Below are 25,603 nucleotides of genomic sequence, written 5' to 3'. Positions count from 1 at the left end.
CTTCTGGCTCGAGCTAAGTATCTGTTGTCTTAATAGGAGCATCTTTTCTCCATTTTATTATAATCTTCATCTCTCCCTATTGTCATCTTGCCCTGATGCCTAGGGTCTGTTGCCAGTTAGCCTGCTCTTCCGCTGTTTTAAATTACGGAGTTGAGGTGGAAATGAAAATCAACTTTGTTTCACTTAATTATATCACTGTTTGCCCCTGTGGGTAGTTGGGCTTTTGATTGCATATAGAGTGAAAGGAAAAGGAGGTCTAGGTTCAAGCTTTGGGGAGCTAGAACCCTAAAGAACAGGTAGAGGAGGACAAGCCTGCAAAGAGAAGAGAGCCACGGCAGGAGGAAGGAGAGCATTGGTTGTAGAGGCCAAAGCTAGGAGTATTCCAGGGAGAAAACTGATCAGCATTGCCAAAAGATGAAGAATGAAAAAAGGATTCTCATTTGAATTTGCCAACGAAGAGATTATTGTTGACCTGGAGCTGTTTCAGAGAGTAAGGGAGCCAGCCAGATTCAAATGGGTCGAGGATTGAATGGGAGATGAAAAAATGGAAATACCCAAGGAGGACAATTTTTATTTTCCCCGTGAAGGAAACAAAGAAATCAGGCACTAGCTAGTGACATGTGAGGTTGAAGTGCAGTCCTTTAAAGGTAGGATTTCAGGATGTTGAAGTGTTGATGGGAAGGATCTGGTTGAAAGGGAGAAGTTGATTGGGTAAACAGGAGAGAAGAGGGGTAACTGATTAGGCAGCCTGAGAAGGTAGGACAGAGTGGGTTCTAAGGCCCACATGGAGTGGTTGACCTTGGATGAGAGGAGGGAACAGGATGCAACAGGAAGCAAGAAGCTGAAGGTTGGTAGAGATGTAAGTTAGTCAGGTAGCAAGAAGTTGCTGTGCGATGAGTTCCATTTCTCTCTTAGGAGACAAGGTCATCTGAGACTTGGGTGCTGGTGGTCTGGATGTCGGAAGGGGTGGAGGTTTGAAAGTGAAATAACAGTTGAGAGTGGGAGAATAAGTCTGCGAGAGGAATGTGGTGGAATCAGCCAGCGTTGCTGAGTACCCATTTGCAGTTGGTGCTCATGAATGACACTATCTCCCTGCTTGTCTCTTTCTCCAGTGCCCAGGTCCTCAGTTGTAGGCACAGACGGAGCTATAGTAGGCATCATCTAAGGCTACGGTTTGGCAGAAGGAAGAGGACAAAAAGATGAGCAAGTTAAGTTAGGCATTTGGCAAAGGTGTCATGAAAGCGTGTGTGATGGGAATGACGGGCTTTAAAAGGAAAATGAGTAATATGGGATGTGAAATGAAACTTCTGATGAGGCCCTAGTGGTTGATCACAATGAAGGAGATTTTGATAAGGAAGCTGGGGATATTATTTATAGTCAGAGGATGGGGTGTTTGGGTGGTGGGTGGCTCAGGTGAGTGGAGGAAGGGGTCATTGGAGGTAGGCAGTCAAGAGATTAAGACCAGATGAGTTTGGGTGTTCGGGTCACCCATGCTGACTGCAGGATTAGGGGAGAAGAGGAAGACTTTGGTCAAGGTTCAAATGAGGTAATTGGGTTTGGCTGTTTATTAAGAGCAGGTTATTCATTTCCTCTAAACCTCCTTACCTTCAGTTTCAATGGAAATTCAGCTTGGAGAGTATATTTAAATGGTTTGGGGCCCACATCTCTGTTTTTGCAGTATGTCCTGAGAGTGATATTTTATCAGGAAAAATGTGTCTTTAATCACTTTGTGTTACTATGGAAAAGGTAAATCATTGAAACTTTTTGAGTTCATAGAATCTTCAGTTGCTGGAATGGTCGGTGCTCTTTTTGCCTCACAAATGGTCATGTTGCTTCAGAAGGTGCAATCGAAATCTTCAAGAGGAGGCCAGGTTTAACTGTGGCTCTCTCTGTGATGAGCGTTGAAGGGAGAGTAAATAGGAAGCCATGTTAGAGACATCTGTTGTCATTTGTAAGACGTGTTATGCTTTGGCAGTCACTGAGGCCAAGCAAGCCCATTAGTCTGTAGTTTATAAGCAGCAGTCTGAGAACTCAAAAAATTCTTCTCCGAATGGTAAGGCATTGGAGCCAGCGTTCTTTATACTTGAGAGGGGAAGGAAAAGGGTTTGAAAGGCTCACCAAGAAAAAAAAAAAATAAGCACTTGCATTTTATAATAAAATGCTTAATCTGATAATCACAAAACATATGAAAGTTGTGATAAAAATCCTCATCAAGTAATCAGGATGCAGAAGTCTATAATCTTAAAAAATAAATACATAAATAAATAAAAAATAAAGCAAGCATGGAAGCTTTCAGATCCAGGATCTATTCGTCACTGATACTGAAAAGATTAGGTAAATGACAAAGAACGAAGCAAGAGTGTCCCTGTTTTCAGGCTGAGCATGATGATGACAGCGGGAGATGTCCCTTGCACTCAAGAGATCTACCATGGAATGAGATGTTTTACAGCCCAGAGCAGCTCTGCTGTCAACCAGCCGCTCACTCTGCTCTCTGTAGCTCTGTCTCCTTATTTCTCCAAGGAACCTGTTTATTCATCCCTACTTTTGTCTTTCCTTTGCCTTCTCCCAATGCCTCTCTTCCCCTTTCTGCATATCTCATCTATTTTCCCTGTCCAGTGAGGCCTAACCAAGTCCAAATCCAACATGATGCTATATATATATATATATATATATATATATACACATATATATATTATGTTATGTTATGTTATGTTATGTTATGTTATGTTATGTTATGTTATGTTATGTTATGTTATGTTATGTTATATTATATTATATTATATATTTATGGCTCTTTGTGCTTATTGTTTGTGTGATTTGGTAAGTTAGCTCTTTGATAGATTTATAGATTGTTAAGGTTGTGAGAAATCTTGGACTTTTTTCTCAAACTATTCCCAAGGCAAGAATCACTCTACCCAACTCAGAGTTTGCAGTCTGCAAGTTCTTTTAGTCTGTGGGCTATTCCGGAGTCTGAGACTCGGGTTCTCCTATCTGGGACTTCAACCCTTCAAGGATTGTTTCATTTTTCTCTAATAAAGAGAACAAAGAGTAGCTAATGAGCATTGCCTGCCCTTGACATCTGCTGTTTTATGCTATTTTACCCAAGCAATAGTTTTGGCCCTGCCTTAATCATTTCTTTCTTGCTCTCAAAATAACTAAACCACCTGCTTTGTTCTTAGCATTTTTTTTTTTTTGAAAGCCTTAGTTTATTCTAGATGTGAGCCTTCTTGTGGCGTATAAATTTATCCTGTCCTTTTGTGTACGTCTTTACTACAAGTATTGTAAAACTTGTAAAGTGGGGGATGAGATGTAAGTCCACCCAGAATTGTTTCTAGGGCTCAGCAGTGGAAGGGGGCTGAGTTAGCTTGCAGCCAAGGTGCCCTGGCTTCCTTCAGGTCCTTTAGGAATTCTCAGTTGGGTTTGCAGACTGCCAAGGACAGTGCCTGGCATGTAGTAGGCCATTAATGGGAGCTTTTCTTATGAGGCCTGGGCGGCTGATCAGAAAGATCCCACATTGAAGAAGTTTATAAATTAAGAACTTATCTCCTACATGAATTGAACCCCTCAGGATTTTCACATCATGGTAGTTCTCTGTACTTAGGCCAGCCAAAGAATAAATGGTGAACTTAGAATCATAGAACACTACAGCTGGCAGGAAACAGATCTCAGCATTGAAAATGCTGTTAAGTCAAAGGAAGCTGAGGCCTGGAGAAGTTTGGTGACCACCCCCAGGCCATACTGTTTATATTGACAGATTGGGACCAGGATGTAGCTTCCTGAACCCTCAAACTAGGATTTTACCAGGTGTGTGACTCTGGAAAGTCACTTTCGAGGGAGGAGAGTGGAGAGACAAGAGGAAAGGGATAGCGTCTTGAGGACGCTCTAATCTTGGGTGGTAATGTCAAAGAATAGCACTAAATATATCGGTTTGGCCCCCGATACTTTACCACATTTCTCCTCTCTGATAATTGGCTTCTACATCTGGTCCTTTTAAATTAAATTCTGGGTCAATAGTTTGGAAAACCAAGAGAGTTTGGGGTCCTAGGGATAATTATAGCCTCCCATAATATTAAAGGTCACTGCTTTGTGACTGCATCTGGCAAAGAGTAAGAGAAGAGCCTGGGCTCAGAGAGGCCTCTGGGCCCTGTGGGAACTGTGGGGTTCTAGTGTATTGCTGCCTAGGCCTGGGGTCAGTGCTTGGTATTTAGCTATGTAAGGAGTGAGTTGCAGGCAAATGAGAAGCCCGTGGCAGTGGCTGAGGTCTGTGATGTATTGAGAATTTGGGGGGGTCCTGTTCATGTCCACTGCAAGAAGGATGGGAAAATAAAGAAGCAGCGCAGCACAACAACGATAGAATGGAAATGAATACATACAAAGATTAGATTGAGAATGTGTTTTCTGAAATTGCTGAGATGGGGGCAGTGTATAATTGTGTTGTATGTTGTAGAGAAGTCCTGTGTTTCCTTAACCTATAGAGAAGATCTTTTAGTGACCCCTAAGAGCATTTGGACGGAGGGAAAATTTAGGGATGGATGTGTGAGCAGACAGAACAAGGACTTAATTTGACCTCGTTGGTGGCAAGCTGAGGTGCAAACCGGATGGTTTAGCTTCATAGTTGGCGATCTCAGCCACAGTGCTGCCTGCCTTGTGGAGCTGCCCACTGTGATCCAAGCCCTGGAGAAGCAATCAGATCCTACAAGTCTTCCTGCTCTCTGCTGTCCCCAGGATTCCTTAGAGCCTAGTAAGTCACTGGGATGCTTTGCGACCCAAGACCCCCCTTTGTCAAATGACCATGATTTTTAGGTTCCCATAGAATCTTTGATCTTTGAAGATATTTGCATCCTTTCCTTATACCATCAACCTTTTATCTTGGTAGCTGAGTATCAATTGGTTTTTCCCTGCCTTTTGGAGATTTTTAGTTAAACTTGGCTCAGCCCAAAACCTTCTGGCGATTCCATATGTTCCTCACGCCTCCCTCTGCCTCTGAGCTTCTGAGTCCTACAGTGCCGTCTGTGTGTCACTCACATACATTCTGAATGCAATATTTCTCTCCACACCAGTTTCCAAGGGAAATCTCAGGGAGATTTTATTCCATCAAATAGGCCTTAGTGAAGACTAGAAGAGTCATAATTTGACCTTTGTGATCAGCTTTACTGATTCTATCCCTACTTCATATTTTTTCTCACTTGATAACCAAAGTTCTCCCCATACTGGAACAGCTGTGTGACAGGGAGGCACTCTCACTCTATACCTTAACAACTAGCACACGTAAATACTATTTATTTTCCAAGAATTCTGGTGAAAAGTAAAAGAATGTCTCATTACATGCACTTCAGCTTGGGTACAAATACATCAAATCAGAGATATGACTTTATACATAATATCTAATTGACTAGGCCATTGATTATGCCATCACTGGACTATTTGTATTAATTTATAATAAATGTTTTACTATGTTCTCAGCACTATACACAATACTATCTGGACAACGTTCACCTCAAATTTCTTTAATCTCCTTTATCTGCCAACTCTTTTTATGTTTTCAGTGCAAGCCTTATAACTTTGCTTTTAGCTCTCATACCAATTCCCATGTTTTTGAGCCTGAGACCTATATGAATCTCATTCCATTTCTTCTTTCCCTCTCCTTGTAGCCTGGAATATAGTTTTGTTTTTTGTTTTTTGTTTTTTGTTTTTAAGTTTTATGCTTTCTTAGGTTTATTTTATGATTTCAGCAATCCTTTTCATATCCTGTTAATAAGTACACAATCTAGAAGTCTCCTTGTTAGTACCAACACACCTAGAATTTTCTTTTGAGTGAAAGTTGTATAGAACATGCATGTATTCTTAAGACTTGTGTTCCTTTTCTCTAGAATGATGTGAATTTCTCCCAATCATTCTCATTGGCATGGATTGTCTGAATGTCTTTTTTTCCTCAAAAGATTTCTTTGAGAGATTTTATGTAACTGGAAACTAGATCCCCAAAACAAAGGACTTTGAGGGGATCGGGAAGTCACGCTCTAATTCTGAGGATTGCCTAGGACCTCAGAAACTGCAAAATTCTTTCTAGGTTCAAGGAATTAAGAATCTGCTACCATTTGTGACTGCCAAAAAGTAAAGGGGACTCTAACTCCATCTTTGTTTTTTTCTAGAGAAAAAGTTCATTTCTGCTCCGGGGAAAACAGAAAAGTCGAGGTTTAAAATAGATTACAGTATTCACTGATGAGGCTGAAGAATTAGAATTTTGTCAAGTCTTTGTTTCTTGGGTGACAAAAGAAAAAGGGGGAAGAGTAGGAAAAGGTATATTAGGTAATAATAACAATAGTAGGTAGCATTTATAGGCCACATGCGTGTTAAGGCCCTGTCCTAAGCGTTTTCCACTTCTCATCTCAGTTATTACCACAACCCTCTGACACTCCCACTCTTATCTTTATTTTCTAGGTGAGGGACCCATGCTGCCAGAGAGGCTGAACAGCATGCCCCAAGTCACACAGCTAATAAATGGCAGACCAGTGATTTTCACCTCGGCAACCTGGTCCGAAGCTCATGCTCTTAGCTACAAGGTTACACTGCCATATATTGAGTCATTTTGACTTTTTCCCTCACTTTGAGTGTAGCCTCCCACAATATATATAAAGCACAGAAGTGGCAGTTTCAGCGTTTTCCTTGTTGTTGTTTGTTTGTTTAATAGCAGGGTTAAAAAAAGGCAGTATGCAGCCTAAACCAAGTTTAATTAGACCCATGTGGAAAACATAACAATTATCCATGCCAAATTTCCAACATTTTTTTTTCCATTTTCATTATTAATAGTCACTGGTGCACATATTCTTTCATTTATTTTCTAAGTGAAATAATTGAAGCTAACATAGGATTCTAAGCTGTTGCCTAGTTCTTGAAGTATCTTTAGCCGAAAGGAACATTTTCTTTAAAAAAGAAAAAGTTAATTTTTGTTCGTGGGACACAAATTTCTTTAGAGATATGGTATTATCAGGTGCGGAATCTTGGCATTAAATTAAACTGTCCTTTCTCTACCTTGGGTTGATGGACAGGAACGGGAAGTGGGGTAGTGAGGCCAGGAGGTGGTAGTAGACAGAATATCTGGATAGATTGATCCAGATCTAGTCAGTAACTAGACAGAAACCCCTTCATTAGGTCTCAGACATCCCTATATGCCTCCAGCTTTCTGAAACTGAGGTTTTAGAAGAACCTTAAGTGATCTTCTTCAGCTCAGTTATTCAAAATTTATTTTTTATATAAAACTAGCAATTCTCTATTTGTAAAGGAAAAGAAAATGAAGGATATCCACTCCCTTTCCAAATATAAAAAGAGTGTTCTTATATTGCTTTTTTAATTCAATTTAAAGATTCTTCAACAATTGTTTTCAATATTTTCTTCATTATAATATTCTTTCCCTAAGCTATAGAAGGGTCATAGAAATATAACAAATAAAAATTATTATATAAAAATAGCTATCTATAGAGCTTTGATAGAATAAATGATTTAAAAATAAAGTTTATGAGGTTCCCCCCACACACATTTAAAACAATACAGTAATTATAGAAAAATTAGAAAATTCAGAGAAATAGAAGCAAAGAAATGCAAATTCCCATAGTCCCCGTACCCAGGAGAGAGAAACTTACTATTTTCATGTATTTTCTTTATCTGCAGAGTTTTGTACACCTTTTTCTGTATTGAGTTTTTGTTTATATTTCTTGGTTATGATCATACTGCAAATATGATTTTGTTTTCTGCTCTGTTGGAAAGATGTCTCCGGTTCAGTATTTCTTTGCTGAACCTGCCCTGTCACAGGTCAGCTCTGCAGATGGAGTGCTCCCTAAACCCAGACCCACTGCGCCATGCTACTGAGTGCTGGGCTGCAGAGTGCACAGGTCCTGCCTCGGGATCTCACAGGACCTCTGGAGAAGACAAGCAGACATTTTCGTGGCTGATTGTTTTGTTTTGATTTTGTGTGGAAAATAACAAACATACAGAAATTGAGAAAATATTGTAATGGACCTTGTGTGCCTTTCTCCCAGCTTCAACAATGGTCAATTTAAGGCCAACCTTGCTTCATCTAGACCCTAACTTCCTCTGCCCACCCCGCACCCCAACCGGAATCATTTAGAAGCAAGTCCTTGACATCTTATTATTTCATTAATAAGTATTTCTGTTCACACCTCTGAATGATGACTCTTTTCTCTTAATACTGTAATAGTATTAGCATACTTAAAGACCTTCCCTAATATAAGCGAATAAGGAATATCTAGTCAGTGTTCAAATTCATGTTTTTCCTCATTTTTCTTTTCATTTGGTTTGTATCAGATTCCAAATAAGGTCCATACATTGCAATTAGTTGACATGCCCTTTGAGTCTCTTTTAATCTATAGATTCACCTTTCATTGTCTTTTCCTTGCGATTTATTTTGTTGCCACACTAGACCATGTATTCTGCAGAGTTTCCCATAGGCTGGATTTTGCTCATTACCTCCGCTGGCCACTGTATTCCTTATGAACTGGTAGTTACATCTAGAGGCTGGATCAAATTGTGCTTGCATTCTTTTGTCAAGAATACTTTATGAGTATGTTGTGTACTCCCATCAGGAGGCACTTAAATTAATATCGGTGTGTGTGTGTGTGTGTGTGTGTGTGTGTGTGTGTGTGTGTGATATGTTGACAGTCAATGGTGGTTGTTGCTGCCTAAATTCATAATTAGGGGATTCAAAATCTTATTTCAACTATTTCTTAATTTATTACCTAGAATACTTCTATAGAGAGAAACTAGTCAGCTATTTGGTTATCCTGAGGTATAGTTTATGTTGGAAAGGCAGGAGAACACTTGATTCTTTCTCTTTATTTACCAATTTTCAAAATGATTAGTTGACTCCATTAGCCATCTAATTAGTAATCTCCAAAAATAACCATTGAAAAAGACAGAGACAGAGACAGACAGACAAAGATGGAGGTAGGGAGGGAAAGGTGTGTGATTCATTAAGAATTCATGAATTTAAAAATATTGGTGTTTCAATTTGTTGCATTTATTCTTACTGATACTAAAATCGTGCTATCTTTGACCAGCGGGAGCCCCTGTGTTGGCTCTTGAATTCTTAGGTATGATTCTAGTAGTCTTTGACAGCTTTCCTGCTTTCTTATGTTGGGATATTTCTGCTAGTGGTTCTCAAAGTGTGATCTAAGGATGTCTGGGGGTTCCTGAGGCCCTATTAAGGGGTCTGTGAAGCCAAAATAATTTTCATAATAGTACTAAGGTGTTATTTACATCTTTTACTCTCATTTTCTCACATATGTGTAGTGGAATTTTTTAGATACCACTTGTCTATTGGAATGTGTGTATGTGTGTGTGTGTGTGTGTGTGTGTGTGTGTGTGTGTATTCTTGTGTTTTCCAGAATTTCCTAAGATAAGCTCTTAGGAGTCTTCAATAATTTCTAAGACCGTAAAGGTGTCTTAAGACCAAAAAACTTGAGAACTGCTGTTCTATGGTCATCTTTTAGATTTCTTGCCACATACGTGGAATCACTGGTGACCTTATAAATTAGCTCCCTCAGTTTTCAACTTTTTTATGTATGAAAGATCTGCTCCAAGTCTCATGGCCAATCAGTAGCAAAACCAGCATTCAAGCTAGATGTTTATGCATTTTTTCCCCCCATAAAACAGAATCACTGCTGTCCAAAAATTTATGATTAATTAAAGCTTAGAAGCTGTAAAGACCACCTGCTATGCTGGACATGTACATTTTCGGGCCCACCAAGTAAAATTAGCAGTTCTTTTTGTGAAATGGAATATCCCTCAAAAGGGAAAAACAGATGTAGAGGCAGGATGAGTGGTTGCTGTAACTCTATAGTATAATGAAAAACAACACAGTGAAGATGCTGTTTTTCTGGCCACAGTAGAGAAACTCAAGATGCTGTAGTAACTCATTAGAGTCTTAACTTTTGAAGATTTTAGCCATCCAGAGAAAAGCCAGCTTGGCCCATGGAATTCAACAATAGCTCATGCGTTTCCCACTAATTTCTGCACCCAGGATCCAATTGATCGCTTGACTATGTAGCTTAGAAATACTTTTTTGTTAATCTGGAGTTATTTGAACCAAATACTGTAAGAAAGCACCCTGCAGTTTTCAAAGCTGAATAGCAGTGTCTTAAGCCTGGGTCTTTCATTTTTCTTTCACTGAATAGTATGCAAATACCTAAAAGATGGATACTTAAAGCCACTGGATTTCGCAGTTCTAGATCCTCAAGAGAATATTTTGTCTCTCTTTTGAGCTGAACTCAGTAACTCGTCTTTTGTTCACAGTTATTCCTAACAACTGTAGCTTCTCCTGTGTAATGAACAACATTAACTCTTATTTCCCAAGCACGTGGAAGAGTTTCCATCATAAGAAAAGGTAGTCCACTTCCCAAACGGGTAGCAGTGAGTGGCTTTCTGAAGTTAATGTTTGTGTGGGAGAGGAGTCGACTTATGTAATGTCCTTGAGTATTTACCAATGTAAGAAGCACCTGACAGCCTCAGGTGCCATCTGGAAAAGTGTCATTGTATAGGAAGCTTGGGTCAGAGCCCACATCACCATTCTGGTGCTTCATAATTACTTTGTGGTACAGATGAGTGAGGCACAGAATACATCAAAGGTTTCAGGGCTGTTAGTAAAATACAGATTTCTTTTTTGGAAGTAGATATTAAACACAAAGTAAGCTTTTGTATTTATGAGCAAATTTATTTTTCACTGGAGCCTCGTTTATTTTTCTCAACATTAAATCTGTTATAGTGAAATCATTTACATATCTGCTTTAGCTGACCTGTTGCATTTAGATTTATGTATTGGAAAGTCAGAAGGCTGGTCTCTAGCAAGTCATCTCATTGACTTTGCTGAAGATAGTTTTAAAATGTATGAAAGTCAGAGTATGAAATAGAAGGGTAGTCTTTCGTGGGGATGGGTACTACCATTGGCCATATCAAAATTTTATTTTCTCTCACATTTGTCATTTTGACCATATTACAAAAAAAAAAAAAATTAAGTTTCACGTAAAATTCACTGAGCAGAACAATCTTCATGTGAAAAGCATGTGGCATATGATGATGCAAACCTTGAGTTTATGGCTGGGGAATGCCAGGAATTTGGGGTTCTGGTGTCAGTGAGGAAAATGACCCCACCTTTCTGTACTTTGGTTTCCTGTTGAGAAAGTTCTGCTCCTTCATAAAGACCTTGAAGTACTAGGGGGAAAGGAGCTTTGTGTGTGGAGTTTTCCATAAAGTGCAGTCCTAACTAAAAGGCTGGGTTAAAGGTAGGTGAATACTTTTATAAAAACATGTTGTACATGTATATGAAATATTTATTTGCTTATGCCACGCTTATTTATTTACTGAAGTATGAAGTAGCCCCAGGCAATTTGAATTCAGATTTAAAATTCAAGTTTTGTTCACCTAATTCCCTTCTTTCTCTTAAGACCAAAGACTGTAAAGGCTTAGAAAGTGGAAATTGGAATTGATTTTAATTGCCTGAGTGGGTTTATTGCAGAAAAACCTTTACTGAAGTGAAAAATGAGGGCCAAATTAGTTTTGTTCTTGCTCTGTGTCTAATTACGGGCAACTTTGGAGTATTCCATACTTCTCTTTTCCAAGTCTAAGTGAGGATATCCATCACAAAGTGAGCTATGACTTAACTCTGTGATAATTGCCTTGGCTAAAAATTTCTGTGGTGAGAACTCAGAATTCCAGGAATACATTTGAAGGTGGAATCGATTATACAGATGATGCGCAAGGATATGAAGCTATTTCAGGATATCCCAGAAACTCGAAAGACCTCTTCCACATTCCCCCAAATCTTAGCCACCGTCAAGAGCAGTTGTGTTTCGTATCCTTCCAGTGTTTTAAAGTTAAACACGAAGTTAGGCTGATGCAGGGAGTGGGGATAGCCTATTAGAATAGCATTTCTCTCTGGAGAGTGCCATTCTTTAGAAAAGATAAACAACAGTATTGCATGATTTGTAGCTCATACAGAGTCCATCGCTGTTGCTGAATATTTAGGACGATGTCATATTCAAATTTATGATATTTTGGTTTGGTTCTAAATGCAAAGTTTTTTGTTTTTGTTTTTTGCATGATGTCATTTTGCATGAAGAGGCTACAGGTGAGTGTTTTGGAGCCCATTAAGAAGGCAATGGGATGAAAATCCTCAACTACTTAGTTGAAGATGAGAGCCAAGTTAGAGTGAGTTCTGGAAAGAGTATGTGACATTGTGGCTATGCCCTGTTCCTTAGTTGGTGGGTTGGACTTGTGTTTCTGTTTTATTAAGGGAGGAGAGCTTTTTTTTGCATTTGATTATGCTACATGATACTGCGTAACCCGACATTTTGGGGCTTAGGTCTGGGAAATAAGGAAATACAATAATTATTTATCATATAGTTTTGCATAATTTGTATGATTTTTCTCTTTTACTGTGAGAGGCAAGTAAGAAAATGGAAAAGCAGAGAACCCAGGTGATCTGCAAATAAGATTAAGAAATATAGGAAATTAATAAGCTCTGAAGATATATAAGTTTTAGAACATCAGATATTAAAATCAGGGATTCAGAATTTTCCACTTAATTGAAATACTTTGAAATTTCATTTTTTTTGTCGTTGTTGCTATCTGACTTAACTTGATCTCTGGAAAAGTTTTATGGTTTTGTGAAGTTCTGAAGTCAAAACGAAGCAAATTAACTAGAAATGATCTTAGCTGTCAGTCAGACCATTTTTTGTATTTTGCTGAGGAATCTAGTAACTTGTAATGAAAGTTATATCTTTGTCTTAGCCTAGCATTGAGTCCCCATGCCTAGCATTGGGTTTAACACATAATACATAATACATACTGGTTGGCTGGTGGGCTGATGGGGGCAGAGTTTACTAAAAAGAAAAAAAAAAAAAACTTGAAGCAAACCTTTTGGCCAGAGTATATTTGAAGAAAGTCTCAGTGGAAACTTTAAGCATGATGGAAGGTGTTAAAACAACTCTTCCTTTGAGGATTTGAAAACTTTGCCATTTTTCTATGAATTGTTAGATTCTAATGTCTACTGTTCTAAAAACTTCTGATGTGTAAAATGTCCTATATGTTAAACCTTTTGATCTGTTAAATATCTTTTGTGTTACACATTCTCAAGATGGTATTCTCTTGACATTACTTTGGGAATATTATTTTATTACTGTTTTAGAGTCAACAGAAGAATGAATGAACAGGGATCATTGTTGCCAATTGACACTGCTTTCCCTATGTGAAAAATTGAATAGAACATGGGTTTTAAAGTTCCATCAAGCAAGCAATAGCTTGGCAAATTAATAACATTTCAGTGTTTTTGTTTTTTCTTCGGTTTGCCATTTACTGATATTGATGTCTCTCAATAGAATTTTAAAGATCTTTTTTTTATCATTGAGGAATAATTGACATGTAACATATTGATTTCAGATATATAACATAATGACTTGATATTTGTATATTTTGCAAAATGATTACCACAAGTCTAGTTAACATCTATCACCATAATTACAAGTCTTTTTTTCATTGAGCTGAGAACTTTTAAGATCTACTCTCTTATCAACTTTCAAATGTGTAATATAGTATTATTAACTATGGGCACCATGCAATACAGTACATCCCCATGACACTCATTCTGCCACCCCCCATCTCTAGCAACCATCAATCTTTTCTCTGTACCTATGAATTGAGTGTTTTTTGTTTTTGTTTTTAGTTTAGTTTTATTTTGTTTAGATCCCACATATAAGTGAAATCACGCAGTGTTTGTCTTTCTCTGACTTATTTCACTTAGCATAATGCCCTCAAAGTCCATCTACTTTGTCACAAATGATAAGATTTCCTTCTTTTCTATGGCTGAATATAAATATATTCTTATTTATATATATATATTCATATTTTCTTTATCCATTCATCCATCGAAGGACACTTAGGTTATTTCCATATCTTGGCTCTTGTAGATAATGCTGCAGTAAACATGGGGGTGCATATATCTTCTCGAGTGTTTTCATTTTCTTCAGATAAATACCCAGAAGTGGAATCATTGGATCATATGATAATTCGATTTTTAATTTTTTGAGGAAACTTCAAACTGTTTTCCATTACATTCAGTGATTTTTTTTTTTTAAGAACCTAAAATAATTTATCAGGTATACAGCCACTTTTGTTGAAAAGTTGAGAATTTTAACCTGAAACTTTTTTTTTTTTTATTTAAATGAATTTCGGCTACTTCCTGTGGGTAGAGCTGGACTTGGGGTCTGATCATTTTATTCGTGTGGGACTTAGATTTGTTTCTGAAGCCATTTGAAGGAATCTCTCATCTTCCTGTCTGGCTTCATGCCTCAGGTACTGGTGCCAGCTCCATGAACAGGACTCTTGAGTGGAGGGAGAGCCAGGGGTGGACAGCAAGTCAGGCCTGCACAGGTGGTTCTTGTTTGGTGAAAGGCTGCCAAAAGGGGCAATCCTGAAGATTCCATCCATTCTAAGTTTATCTGGGGACTTTAAAATGGCATGACAGTTACTCAGATTTCTAGAAACCCTGCTTTATGACAAAAAGTGGCTTGTCTTTGAGATCTCTTTTTGAGATGTTCTGCCTCTGTCAAAAAGAATGTGAATATGTGGAGCATTGCAGGGTCAATTTCTTTTATGGCCAAAATCTTCAGATTTAGAGGGAAGAATCCAAATATCTTCTTTATTTTATTCATTCTTTCCACAGATGTCTATTGAGCATTTCTAACGTGCCAGGTACTATTCGGGGGTGGGACAACAGGGATGTCATTTCCTGCCCTCGCAGAGCTTCTAGTGGTGCAGACAGACACACAACAAAGTTCAATATGTCAGATGGTGATACGAGCTATGGAGAAAATTAAAACAGGGATAGGAGATAGGAGTAGTGCCAAGAGTTGAGGGAATCATATTAGGTCCTAGGGTCTTGCAATATTGATGGTGACTGATTGGACCCATAGGCATTAAATAGCACAGTCTTTTATGTATTGTGACTGTGCTATCATAATCCACCAGCATTGTCACTGCTACAGTCAGAAAGTATTTACCCCACACCCATTGGCAAGGTTGTGTACAGAATGAGTCATACAGCTGAGTGTTTGTCCTTAATACTGCCAGCCCTTATGTGGACACATGTAGAAGACTTATTAATGACAAATTAAAAATAAGAAATTGACTACATTCATTCAGCAAATGCTTATTGGATCATGGTATATACAAAGCATCGTGGAGAATAGCAAGATGAATCGCATATATACCTTACCAAAAGAACATATAATCTAGTACACTTGTGTGAGATATATCATTTGCATGTCGGAGATTCAGCACCTGAGATAGACTATGAAAGGTCCATGACGTAGGCTGATTTGTCATTTTGCTGAGGCATGGTTTTCAGCCACGTGCTCTGGGAGGCAGGTGAGGGTAACTAACCTGAGAGTGTGTTAGTCAACTGCCGGGTGTCCGCATTCCAGCACAGCATTGTTTATATCCATTGTTTAATGTGTAAAATGCCTTTGAAATGAAATATGCTTTCTTTGTAAGGGATTGTTCTGAGAAGGAAGCTAGCTTGTAGTGCTGGTGATAAAAACTGCCCAAGTCTAAGATGCAATGATTCTTAGCCAAATAATGGCATCGTTGAGGGTCTCAAGGAAATACTTCACATTTTGCTCCCATTCTGAGGGAAAATTGTATGCCGTACTAGTATTTGCCAGCTTGGAGATGAACTCTTCATGAGTGTATTATTTGGGTAAATCCTGATAATGACCTTAAGGGAAGTGTAGACACTAAAGAATTTATCTCCTTTGACTCTCTCTTGGAGGAAGCTAAGCAAAGCTTTTTCATGAGCGGCTTCATCTGGACCCTAATATCAAGCTATTCCCTTTCATTCAGAAATAAAGGGTCAGCCATCTTTGTGTGCAGGTCCCTGGCATTTATTATATAGATGGGATCAAAAGTTTACTGTATGGAAATACATGTATATATTACTGTGTAGAACTATATATATAAACACGGCAAAGGAAATCTTGAAAGAGGAAGGAAAAGCCATAAAATACAATGGCAGAGGCTGTTGGCTAGCCACCAAAATCCACATTTTTCTCTTCCTGTGTCCACAGCAAGAAGGCATTTTCCAGCCTTCTCTGCTCTTAGCTGCAGCCAGGTAACTGAGTTCTAGCTATTAGAATGACCATGATAAAGATGGCAGAGGCCGTCAGCCTGAATCCCTGCTTCAATGTGAGAAAGAGCACCTCACCCACCCATTCCCTGTCACGGCAGCAAAGTTCTGAGGTGTTCGAGCCATCCTGTGTTTTTGGGTCAATTTCAGCAGTGACTAGTCTTCCCTAACCAAGACTGATACTATGTGTAGTAAATAAGAGAGGCCAAGACTATAGTTTCGGTACCTTAGCCTTACTTCATTTCGATACTGGACCCAGTTGTTTCTACCTGAATGGTGGAATCGGCGCTCTTGGGCGAGGCTGGTTATTGTGCTTGTAGGCTCAGGCTGTGTGTTTATTACTGCACCCACCATTCATGGCTCTCAGATGTCTATGCTCCTTGATGTGCCCCCACTGGCTGAGGGTGGAATCCAGGGAGTACTAGCTGACCTCTGATTTTTCTTCTTATTTTCCTCTTCTCTTCAAATATTTTAGTGCTTACATTTGTGCCAGGTGCTAGAAATGAAAGGAACATGAACTGTAACCTCAAAAAGGTAAATTATTTGATCTGACCACCTCAAATGGAACTCTTAGCTGGAGGTAACAAAAAATTTAAGTCAAATTTCTCAAACAATAAGTGATTGTATCAAGAGCTGAAAGGTACATGGACTTTAGGTACTGTTTCTCTGTGATTCTTTACTTATTTTTTTTATTTTTAATTTTTTTAGGGGAGGTAACCCTTGGTTGACCTCACGGATTGCAATCTGTCAGCTTACAATCCCTTATTTTTTATTTTTAATGCCTACAGCACTTGGTCTTCCTAGGCTCTCTGTGATTCTTAATCCAGTCAGGTTTACCCCCTGACATTTATTTTAGGTAGTCAACCACAAAGTTCAGTACACAACCATACTTGGTATTGCCTTCCCTACTCCTCATGTCTAAAATTCTAATATGGACCATTTGGCAGGTATTGCAAATTGTCCAGAGCAAGTTGACTGGGTGCGTTTTCCCCTTTGAATTCCATTGAAAAGGACCCACAATGGAAGAATCACAGTGTTACTTCACTGAGTATTGTGAAGGACAGTGATATGAGAGGATTAGTGTGTGTAACCTGAGGAAATCCTGTTCAACTGTGTTTTAGTTGTTAGTTTTGGCAAACTTCAGTGACTCCCTTCATTTGGCCTATCCCTATATTTCAAGTTGGAATTTGAAGATCAGCTGCTTTCTTCTTCTTTAACCCATTATCAATCTCCCTCTATTCCTACCATTTGTCTTGTTACTGTTGCCTTATCTGTCTTCCTTTTGTGATGGTATACTCTTTGGAGGTAGGTGCACTGGACCTTAGCTATCTTTGTGTTTCTTCCCTAGTCCCTTATCCCAGAGCATAACGTAGTGCTTTATGTATTATGTATATCTCAATAAAAATTTGATGAATTAATTGATTACTTAAACTTCTTACACTAGAAGAGCTTCTCGAGCTAGTGTTATACTTGATGAATAGTTCTTTCCATGGCAGACATCACTTCCTGCCACCATTGTGTTGCCATCAATTCTTATAATGTCTCATCCTGTTTAACTTTGTGACATTGGCCTCACCTTAGCCTGTAACAGGAGTCATCCGACATGAGGTCTAAGAAGGGAAAGTGGTGACATGCTAAATGGTTGCTGTCTGAGTGTAGTAGGATGTGTCTTGACCTGGTTCAAAAAGTATTTGTAAGGCTCACGTCTGGTGGATGATACTGTAGCACATTACCATGATTTCTTGGCAAAAGAGCCATGTCATGTTATATGTAGTACTATATTGCTCAATTTAATAAAAGAACAACAGATTAATCTTTTTCTGCTTGGTAGCTAGGTTTGTATCTTACTTCGAGTCTTGCTTGACTCACTGAAGGTTCTGGAGAATTCTCTGAGAAGAGTCATGCAAATCCATAATTAGGCATGTTTCCCCTAATAAAATTACAGCTGAAATCCTTCTCTCGGGGTTTTGTTATGTTCCTTCTTCCTAAGAGCACATTTTAATAGTGGTAACAGAAGAGAATGATGACTTAACAGACTTTAGGACTGTTAAGTCGTAAAGGCTAGGAAAGAAAGTATTTTACAGGAAGAGCCCTCCACTCTCCTTTGTAATTAGGGCCTTCATCAGTATGCCTGTTCCTTTGAGCAAGAGAGGGATTACCGTCAATGTCTTCCTTTATCTTAGACTTAACAACTGGTCTTCTCTTTCCCTCCAGCTGAGAAGTGACTTTGAAAGAAGCTGGCCAGAGCCTTTCTCCAATCTTGCTCTTCTCACTTCTTTTGTCAGTTTATGATCCTTTTGCTAAAAGTCAGTGAAGCAGAAGATCATCTTCACATCTTCGATTGTCTGACCTTTGCATTTAAGAATCTGTGATATGTACATTTCAGTGCTCTCTTATTGCTTAACTTCGACTGGCTTTGTGAAGACAGGGAAACCGTTTTTTCTTTAGCAGAACTTAGAAAGCTGTAAGAACTCAACTGTATAGAATTCCCTGTCATAAATTTACTTTTCAAAATTGTAAACATTTATGTTGGAAATAGGGTGCTGATTATCTTCTCCCCAAATAGTCTGTGGTGATTAATAGTGCAGGAGTTAAATATTTCCTATATCTCAACTCACTGGACCACATGACATTGTAGTTGCCTGAAAATATTGGCCCAGTCTCATCTACCCACAGGAAATAATTTTAGAGAACGTCCTCACCAAGTATCAGTATGTCGAGTTACAGGAAAGTAACTTCTCATCTCCAACTCATGCAGAAAGAGATATTATTTTGACATTGAAAAAATTTAAATTTTTATGGCAAGAATCTCCCCTCCCTTGACCATCATGTACAAAGATGTTCAACCCCATTAATGACCTAAGAAATACAAATTTTAATAACATGCCATTTTTCACTTATCAGATTGTCAAAGATTGGTATGGTTAATAATACTCAGAATTGGATAGGAAAAAGGTAATCTTATACACTAGGAGTAGAAGAGTAATTAAAATTAATACAATATTTTTGGAATGCTATTGGATATGTTTATCAGCATTCTACACATGTATCAATTTCTAGCAATTCCTACATAATATTTGCACTGATATGTAATAGGTGCTGTAGTACTTTTTACCATTGAAAAGTTGAAAAGAGTGTGAATATCCATTAGAAGAAAAATGGTCAAATTAAATATGACATTTATATAATGAAATGACATAATACATTAAAAGAATTTTAGGCGAAAGATGAACTTATAACATCCCATTGAAATTACTTATTTTTTTTTTTCTGTGTGTGTGAATTATATATTCATAGAAAGAAGTCTAGGAGAATGTAAAGCTCTGAAGGGTGGATTTATAGGAGCCTTTTATTTTCTACTCCAAGCATTTTCATGTCACTTTTGTAATCAAAAGAATTACAACTATTTAAAAATATATACGCAGTGCTTCTTAGGCATGGGATACTCAGCTCTGGACTGGGGACGCAAAAATGTGTAATAATGAGATTCGATACTGATCTCAAGGAGTTCATGTTCAAGTCAGTGAACACAGGAAAAAAGATACTCCTGGTAATATCTCGTGGGTACTCTGATAGAAGCTGTAAAATATTCAGTAGGGTTAGGGTTAGTTTGATTGGGTGGGAAGGAGGAATTGGGTATAAAAGAAAATAAAAAGGCAGCCGTAAAAAGGATTTGAGCCATATCTTGAAAGATTTGGTATTTAATTTGGTATTTCATAGTTGAGTAATGACAGAGTGAACACAAGAGAGTAAAGGTGTGGATGATGGTGTCAAGTTTGAGTTTGGGAAATACGAGGAGGTTGACTTGGCTGCAGTACATGAGCACCCATATAGGTATGCATCTTATAGGGAAGATGGGGAGGACCCCATGGAGAAGAGTGGACAGGATTCTGGCCCGGATTACCCCTTCCTGCTTCTGCCATGTAGATGCTGTGCAAGTTTAGAAAAAGTCACTTCCTCTCTCATGAAGCAGGTGTTAATGTCATTATTGTTTTACAGATGGGGAGATAGAAGCAGGCACAAAGAGGCAAATAATGTGATGAGGTCAAAGAAACAGTGGGAAGAACTGTGACTCAGATATAGACAAGCTGGCTCTGGAGCCCTTCCTCTTAACTGTGGCCTAAACTTCTTTACTTTCACTTTTTTAGCTGTTGGTTCTCAGGAAGGGTGTATTCCCATTCCTTCCCGGGTCTTTGTATACTCTGGAGCTATATTTCTGCTCCCTTTCCTTCCGCCTTCCCTTTTTTTCCCTTTTTTGAGAAGCAAATAAGCCCTATATGATGCAAAGAATGGGATGGTTAAGATTTAACTGAAACTCACAAGAGAAGTGATTTGGGGATTATTGTTTTAAATGGATTTCTTGGGTTGTGACAGAGGGAAATGAGACTGAGATTCAAGTATAGCAAGCTCATTTAGGTCAACAGTTGCAAGTTTTCTAAGGAATTTGGGGTAAGAAAGGAAGTCAGGGAGAAAAAGGGACAAGGTTAGGCATTTTGTCAAAGTCAAGAGATAGAAAATTGTTCCCACTTTCTATTGTTACTTTATTATTTTGAAAAGCTAAACAACTTTAGATAATGACTTCTTTTGTTCTGCTATGCTATTTTAACATTGTGCCAAGAATAGTCTTAATATAATTACCTGAAAATAAGTAAGTAGGAATATGTGCCATTATTGATTCTTGTTAAGTATATTGTTGCTACCAAGAAATCAAGGGAAAAAGTAAATGATTAACCAAATGCCTAAAGACTGAAACCTTTGAACTGCAAAGTGTTCTAGTGTTTATTCAGCAGAAATAAGTCTACTAAAATGGCCAAGAAACATTAAAAAAAAATTAACCTAGAAGCTTTTGGCCAATATCTCTCCTATTTCATTATAACTAAATTTAAAGTATGAAAGGTAAGTGGTGAGAAGTAAAATTCACATAGATCTGTTACTTTTACCCATAAAGTTACAAAACTATAGGAAAACTTAGCCATTTCTCTTATTTCAACATTTTGGGGTGGAGGAAGAATGAATTGCAAATATGGAAACATATCTTCAATTTATACAGTAAATCTAGATAGAGATATCAATATAAAGATTTATACCTCATTGAAGCACTTTTCTTCCCATTGACTGAGTTCTGAAAGTAATGTTCAGATTTATAATATACTTGGTTTAAAGCAGTTTCTAAAATCTGGTGTGTGTGAGTTTTTCGAAGGGAAAGCTGTAAAGTAAGCTTATTGGGATGCCAGTACACATTTTACTTTAGAATGGATGTTGGAAACTGCCTAGGCCTTTTAAAAAGGGAGAGGGCTAATAAACATCCAAGGGAGTTTAGTTACTATATTTCTAAGGTAGTTATATCTATGTGATTGCCTATGGATATAGCCAAAGATACGTTTTATTCCCAAGAAGTTTATTTTTCAAGAGCTGCTTGATAATTTGGATACCTCTAAAAGAAAAATAAACATTTTTACTTATATGAATTGTTAGGAAGTTCATGGAAGCTAAGGATGAAATTTTCTACAAAATTTCTACAGTGCTGGAGAGTATAAAATCCTACCTCCTTTAAGAAGAGTTTCCAAATCTCCCCTAGTAGGAATTAATCTATACCTTCTCATTGATGGATTGATTCATTCAATCATTCATTCAACAAGCTATTATCAAAAACTTGTATGGGATTAAAACTGTGAGCAAGATGAACAGAGTACCTGTCTTCCCATAAATCACGGTTTGTGGGGAATACAAAGTAAGAACACAGTTAACAGGCAGTATCATTTCTGTTATAATGGATGAAGTTCAGCTGCATGCAAATCCGGGAAGACTTCTTGGAGAAAGTGCTATTTAAGCTAAGTAGAAGTTAATTGGGTCAACGGAGGATTAGGAGAATAATATATGAGGTTAGTGAAACAGCTTTGTGGAGGGAGTGACAGAGACATAATGGTTCTGAAATGCAAAGGAGTTCAGACTGGTTGGAGCTTGGAGCATGAGGGAGGAGGAAGTGTAGAGAGAAATGGTGGCTCTAGAACCCTGAGAGTCTTAGTAAGCCCACTCTCCCGATGGCCGTGGTGAACCACTGAGGTGATCACAAAACATTTTGTAAAAATCATAGTAGCCTCTGTGTAGAGAATGTATTGGAGGAAGGCACGAGGTCATCACTGTTCAGTGTCAAAGAAGTAATCGACCCAATCTTAGAGTTCAATTTTTTGGGTTTTTTCCCTGGGAACCACTCCTAGTACCAAGTATTGCATCAGTCAAGGTCCAATCACAAAATAGATACCATGCTCATATTTCAAATAGAAGTGATTTAACGTTGGGAATTGGGGACACGGAGTATTGGAGGGCTGAAAGAGTAAACGGTGGAAGCAGATATAGCCTATAGATTAGTAACTTCAGGAAGCAGCTGTCTAGGGCTGGAGGGAGCAAAAAGGGAATGGATGTGGTGACTAACCTAGAAACTCAGAGTAGGGACCATTACTGTAGAGCTGTACTGAGTGCTAAGGAGGTACTCAGATCTCTGGGGAGGGATAACTTTATGGTTTGTGCTCCGACCATCAAGGAGATAGAGTTCATGGCTAGTATGCACAGTGCTAAAAGCTTGGGGAACTGGAGCTTTCTGCTACTGTGGAGACTGACAGGAGCTGGAAAACAGGAAGTCTCTTCTCCCTGCCTCTGCCTTCTAGTCTCCTGCCAGTGGCTCTCATTGTCAGAATTTAACAAGAAGCCAGTTGCAAGGGAGTCTGGGAAATGTGATTTGCAGACTCCTAACTCTAGCATCATAGAGCAGATTATGGAATGGTGGTGGGTTTGGGCTGAGAGACAGCTGGTAAATAATCTGTCCCAGGCATTTTAGAGAAGTAACTCTAGCTGTACTGTGAGAACTGGTTTGGAGGCAGGCAAACCTGGATAATGTCTGATCAGGTCAGAGGTTGTTATCTAGGTAGGAGATAATGGCAGCCTGATTTAGGGCAAGAACAGAGGAAGAAAGAGAAGTGGGTAGATGTGGAGAGATTTAGAATGTAGAATGGAACAGAATTTGGTGACTGATGTATGGTGAGGAATAAGTGGACAAATCAGAGAGAATAAAGGATGGGGAGGAACTAAGGAGGAAGCATACGTTTCTGACTTAGGTGGATGGTGGTGCTGTTTGCCAAGATAGGAACGTAGGGCTAGAAACTGTTTAGGGAAAGATGATTCATTCAGTTTTGGACTGTTGAGTTTGAGGTGCCTGTGGCTCATCCAGCCAGAAATTATTGTGAATATCCAGTCATAAGATGTGGATGTAATGTATTCTCAGCCTATAGGTGGTACTTTAATTCTTATCTTGAGAGAGATTACCAAGGGAGAAGTCAGCATAGGGCAGGAATAACAACATTTTAGGAAAGAACATAGTAGTGGAGAAAAGTCTGTGAAGAGACTGTGAAAGAGTGAGCAGAGTGGTTGGAAGAAAACCAGAGTTCATAATATCCCAGAAGCCAAGAAAACACTTTGGAATAGGAGGTCATGGTCAATAGTTCAGGTGCTCAAAAATTTACTCTTCAGTGTTGTTTGTGCTTCTCTTATCATACTCATCAAGTCTGCCTGTTCCCCAGAGTTACTTATGGGTGATTCTCCTCTAGTATAATGTAGGCCTGGGACACTGTGCTTCATATACCTCAGAATCTGGCATTGATATTTTGCACATAAGTATATACTTGATGTGTGTTTGTTACATTGGGTTAATCAGGTGTCAGCAAACTTCAGTTTGTGGATTGGCCATTTGTTTTTGTAAATAGTTTTATTGGAACACAGGCCTGCCAATTTACTTATTTATGTCTATGGTTTCTTTCACACTGTAACAGCAAAGTTGAATAGTTGTGACCAAGACCACACAGGCTGCAAAACCTAAAATATTTATTATGTGGCCCTTTGTATTTGCTGTCACCTGGATTATGGTCATGAAGCTGTCTTATGTAAGCTGGTAAGATTGTGTCTTTGACTCGTTCTTTAAAAAATGTGTTTAGTACATGTAGGAAAGATGTGGAACATAGAATGCCTCCTTGGGGTTGATTATGGTCTTGTTTTTGGTGTGAAGGCAGTAGAGCCAAGGGAAAGAAAAGTTAGCAGATGGTCGTAGCAGTCTCTTTCAACATGACTGAGACTAAGTGGTACCCTTATAAGGAAAATTGCTAGGTAAGGAAGTTGGAACAAGAGGGAATGTGGATCCATGCGTTTAAAACATGCCTTTTCAGCTCTGTGATATACCAGGTTTTGTGCTAGGTGCTGTGATTTTTCTAGTAACTCACAATCTGGTTGGAGACACAGAGCCATAAGCAGAGACGTAAAATTCCCTATGATGTGCTAGGCACAGTAATAAAGCTATGCACATGTGGTACAAATGAGGGTCACCTGACTCAGCCTGGAGAAAAGAAGTGAGAGAAAGAATAACTATATGGGGTAGAGGCCACCAGGTGCCTCGGGTGCCACATTGCCACTTAGGAGCTGGGAATGGTTGTAGAGGATATGAGCCTAGGAGGGTCGTCTACCAACTCTGTAGCTAGAAGTCCTGTGTGAGAAGTAGCCCTTTGAGGCTGTGCAGTCATGGAGAAAAGGCAGTTCCAAGAGATAAACTTGTCCATCACCAAAGTTTGTCTTCTAGGCATTTTTTTTTTTTGAGATGATATATTTAGTGTGGTTTGATTTTGTGAGAATCATAACCTTGAATTGGTTGATTTTCTCCTTACATAAAGTACAGAAGTCATCTTACATTAATATGTCTTTTGACTAGATTTGTCTTGCCTTTAGGGATGATAAAAGCTCAGTGAGCTGAGCATCAAACATAGGCAGTGAAAGTTTTCTGTTTATTTAAAAGCCTGAACTTGCTGTTATTTTACTATTCGTGCCTTCGATAAGAACAAATTACACATTCATCTGACTGTGCTCCCCTAGTGACCTCTGTGAACTGATTTGGGCAGGTGTTAGGCCCAAATACATGAAAAAAGAAAGTGAGACGCATACTTGCAGAGTTTAGGTTATTCGCCAATGTTCAATGCTTTCAGTAAGTTCTCTTGTTTGCAAGTAACAGCAACTCATTCCAATTTAGAAAACAGGAGTTTATCAAAACCTTGCACATGAATTGGAAAGCTGGGTGAACACAGGCAGTTCTGGGTGCTTCCTACTCTCTTTCCCTCTTTCTACATATCTGCACCATCCTTTCCTCAATCTATAGATCGATTTTCTCTGTAACTTTTGCTTGCCCGTGATCTGTCTTTTCTCAGCCTCTTTCTGCATCATAAATGACACTTAAAGCTTCAGCTCCCATTTCTGTTTGAGGTGTTAGCTCTCTTCTATTTCGGAGTCTGAATGGCCCAACTTATCTTCAAACAAGACCCTATTGTACTGAATTGACTCTTCCTGGGTCAAGGACTCTCCCCTGTTCCACTCAGCTTGGAC

The 25,603-nt window shown here is 38.6% G+C and overlaps 1 protein-coding gene across 3 annotated transcripts in view; it reads left to right on the top strand.

Moving 5' to 3' along the window:
- STXBP6 (syntaxin binding protein 6) overlaps nucleotides 1-25,603 on the top strand; it is a 233,166-nt gene that overhangs the window by 23,503 nt on the left and 184,060 nt on the right. The window contains exon 1 of one of the 3 annotated variants that reach the window (XM_039870437.1): nucleotides 11,182-11,291. The exons of the other annotated variants lie outside the window; for them this stretch is intronic. The gene's annotated coding sequence lies outside the window, so the exon portion shown is untranslated. Of the gene's footprint in view, nucleotides 1-11,181; nucleotides 11,292-25,603 lie in introns of those variants that run through there. 3 annotated transcript variants of the gene reach the window in all.

This window comes from Pteropus medius, unplaced genomic scaffold (genome assembly GCF_902729225.1).
Source record: "Pteropus medius unplaced genomic scaffold, Ma_sr-lr_union100, whole genome shotgun sequence".
Taxonomy (NCBI): Eukaryota; Metazoa; Chordata; class Mammalia; order Chiroptera; family Pteropodidae; genus Pteropus; species Pteropus medius.
The sequence above is the reverse complement of the archived record's forward strand: the minus strand, read 5'-3'. Positions and strand labels throughout refer to the sequence as shown.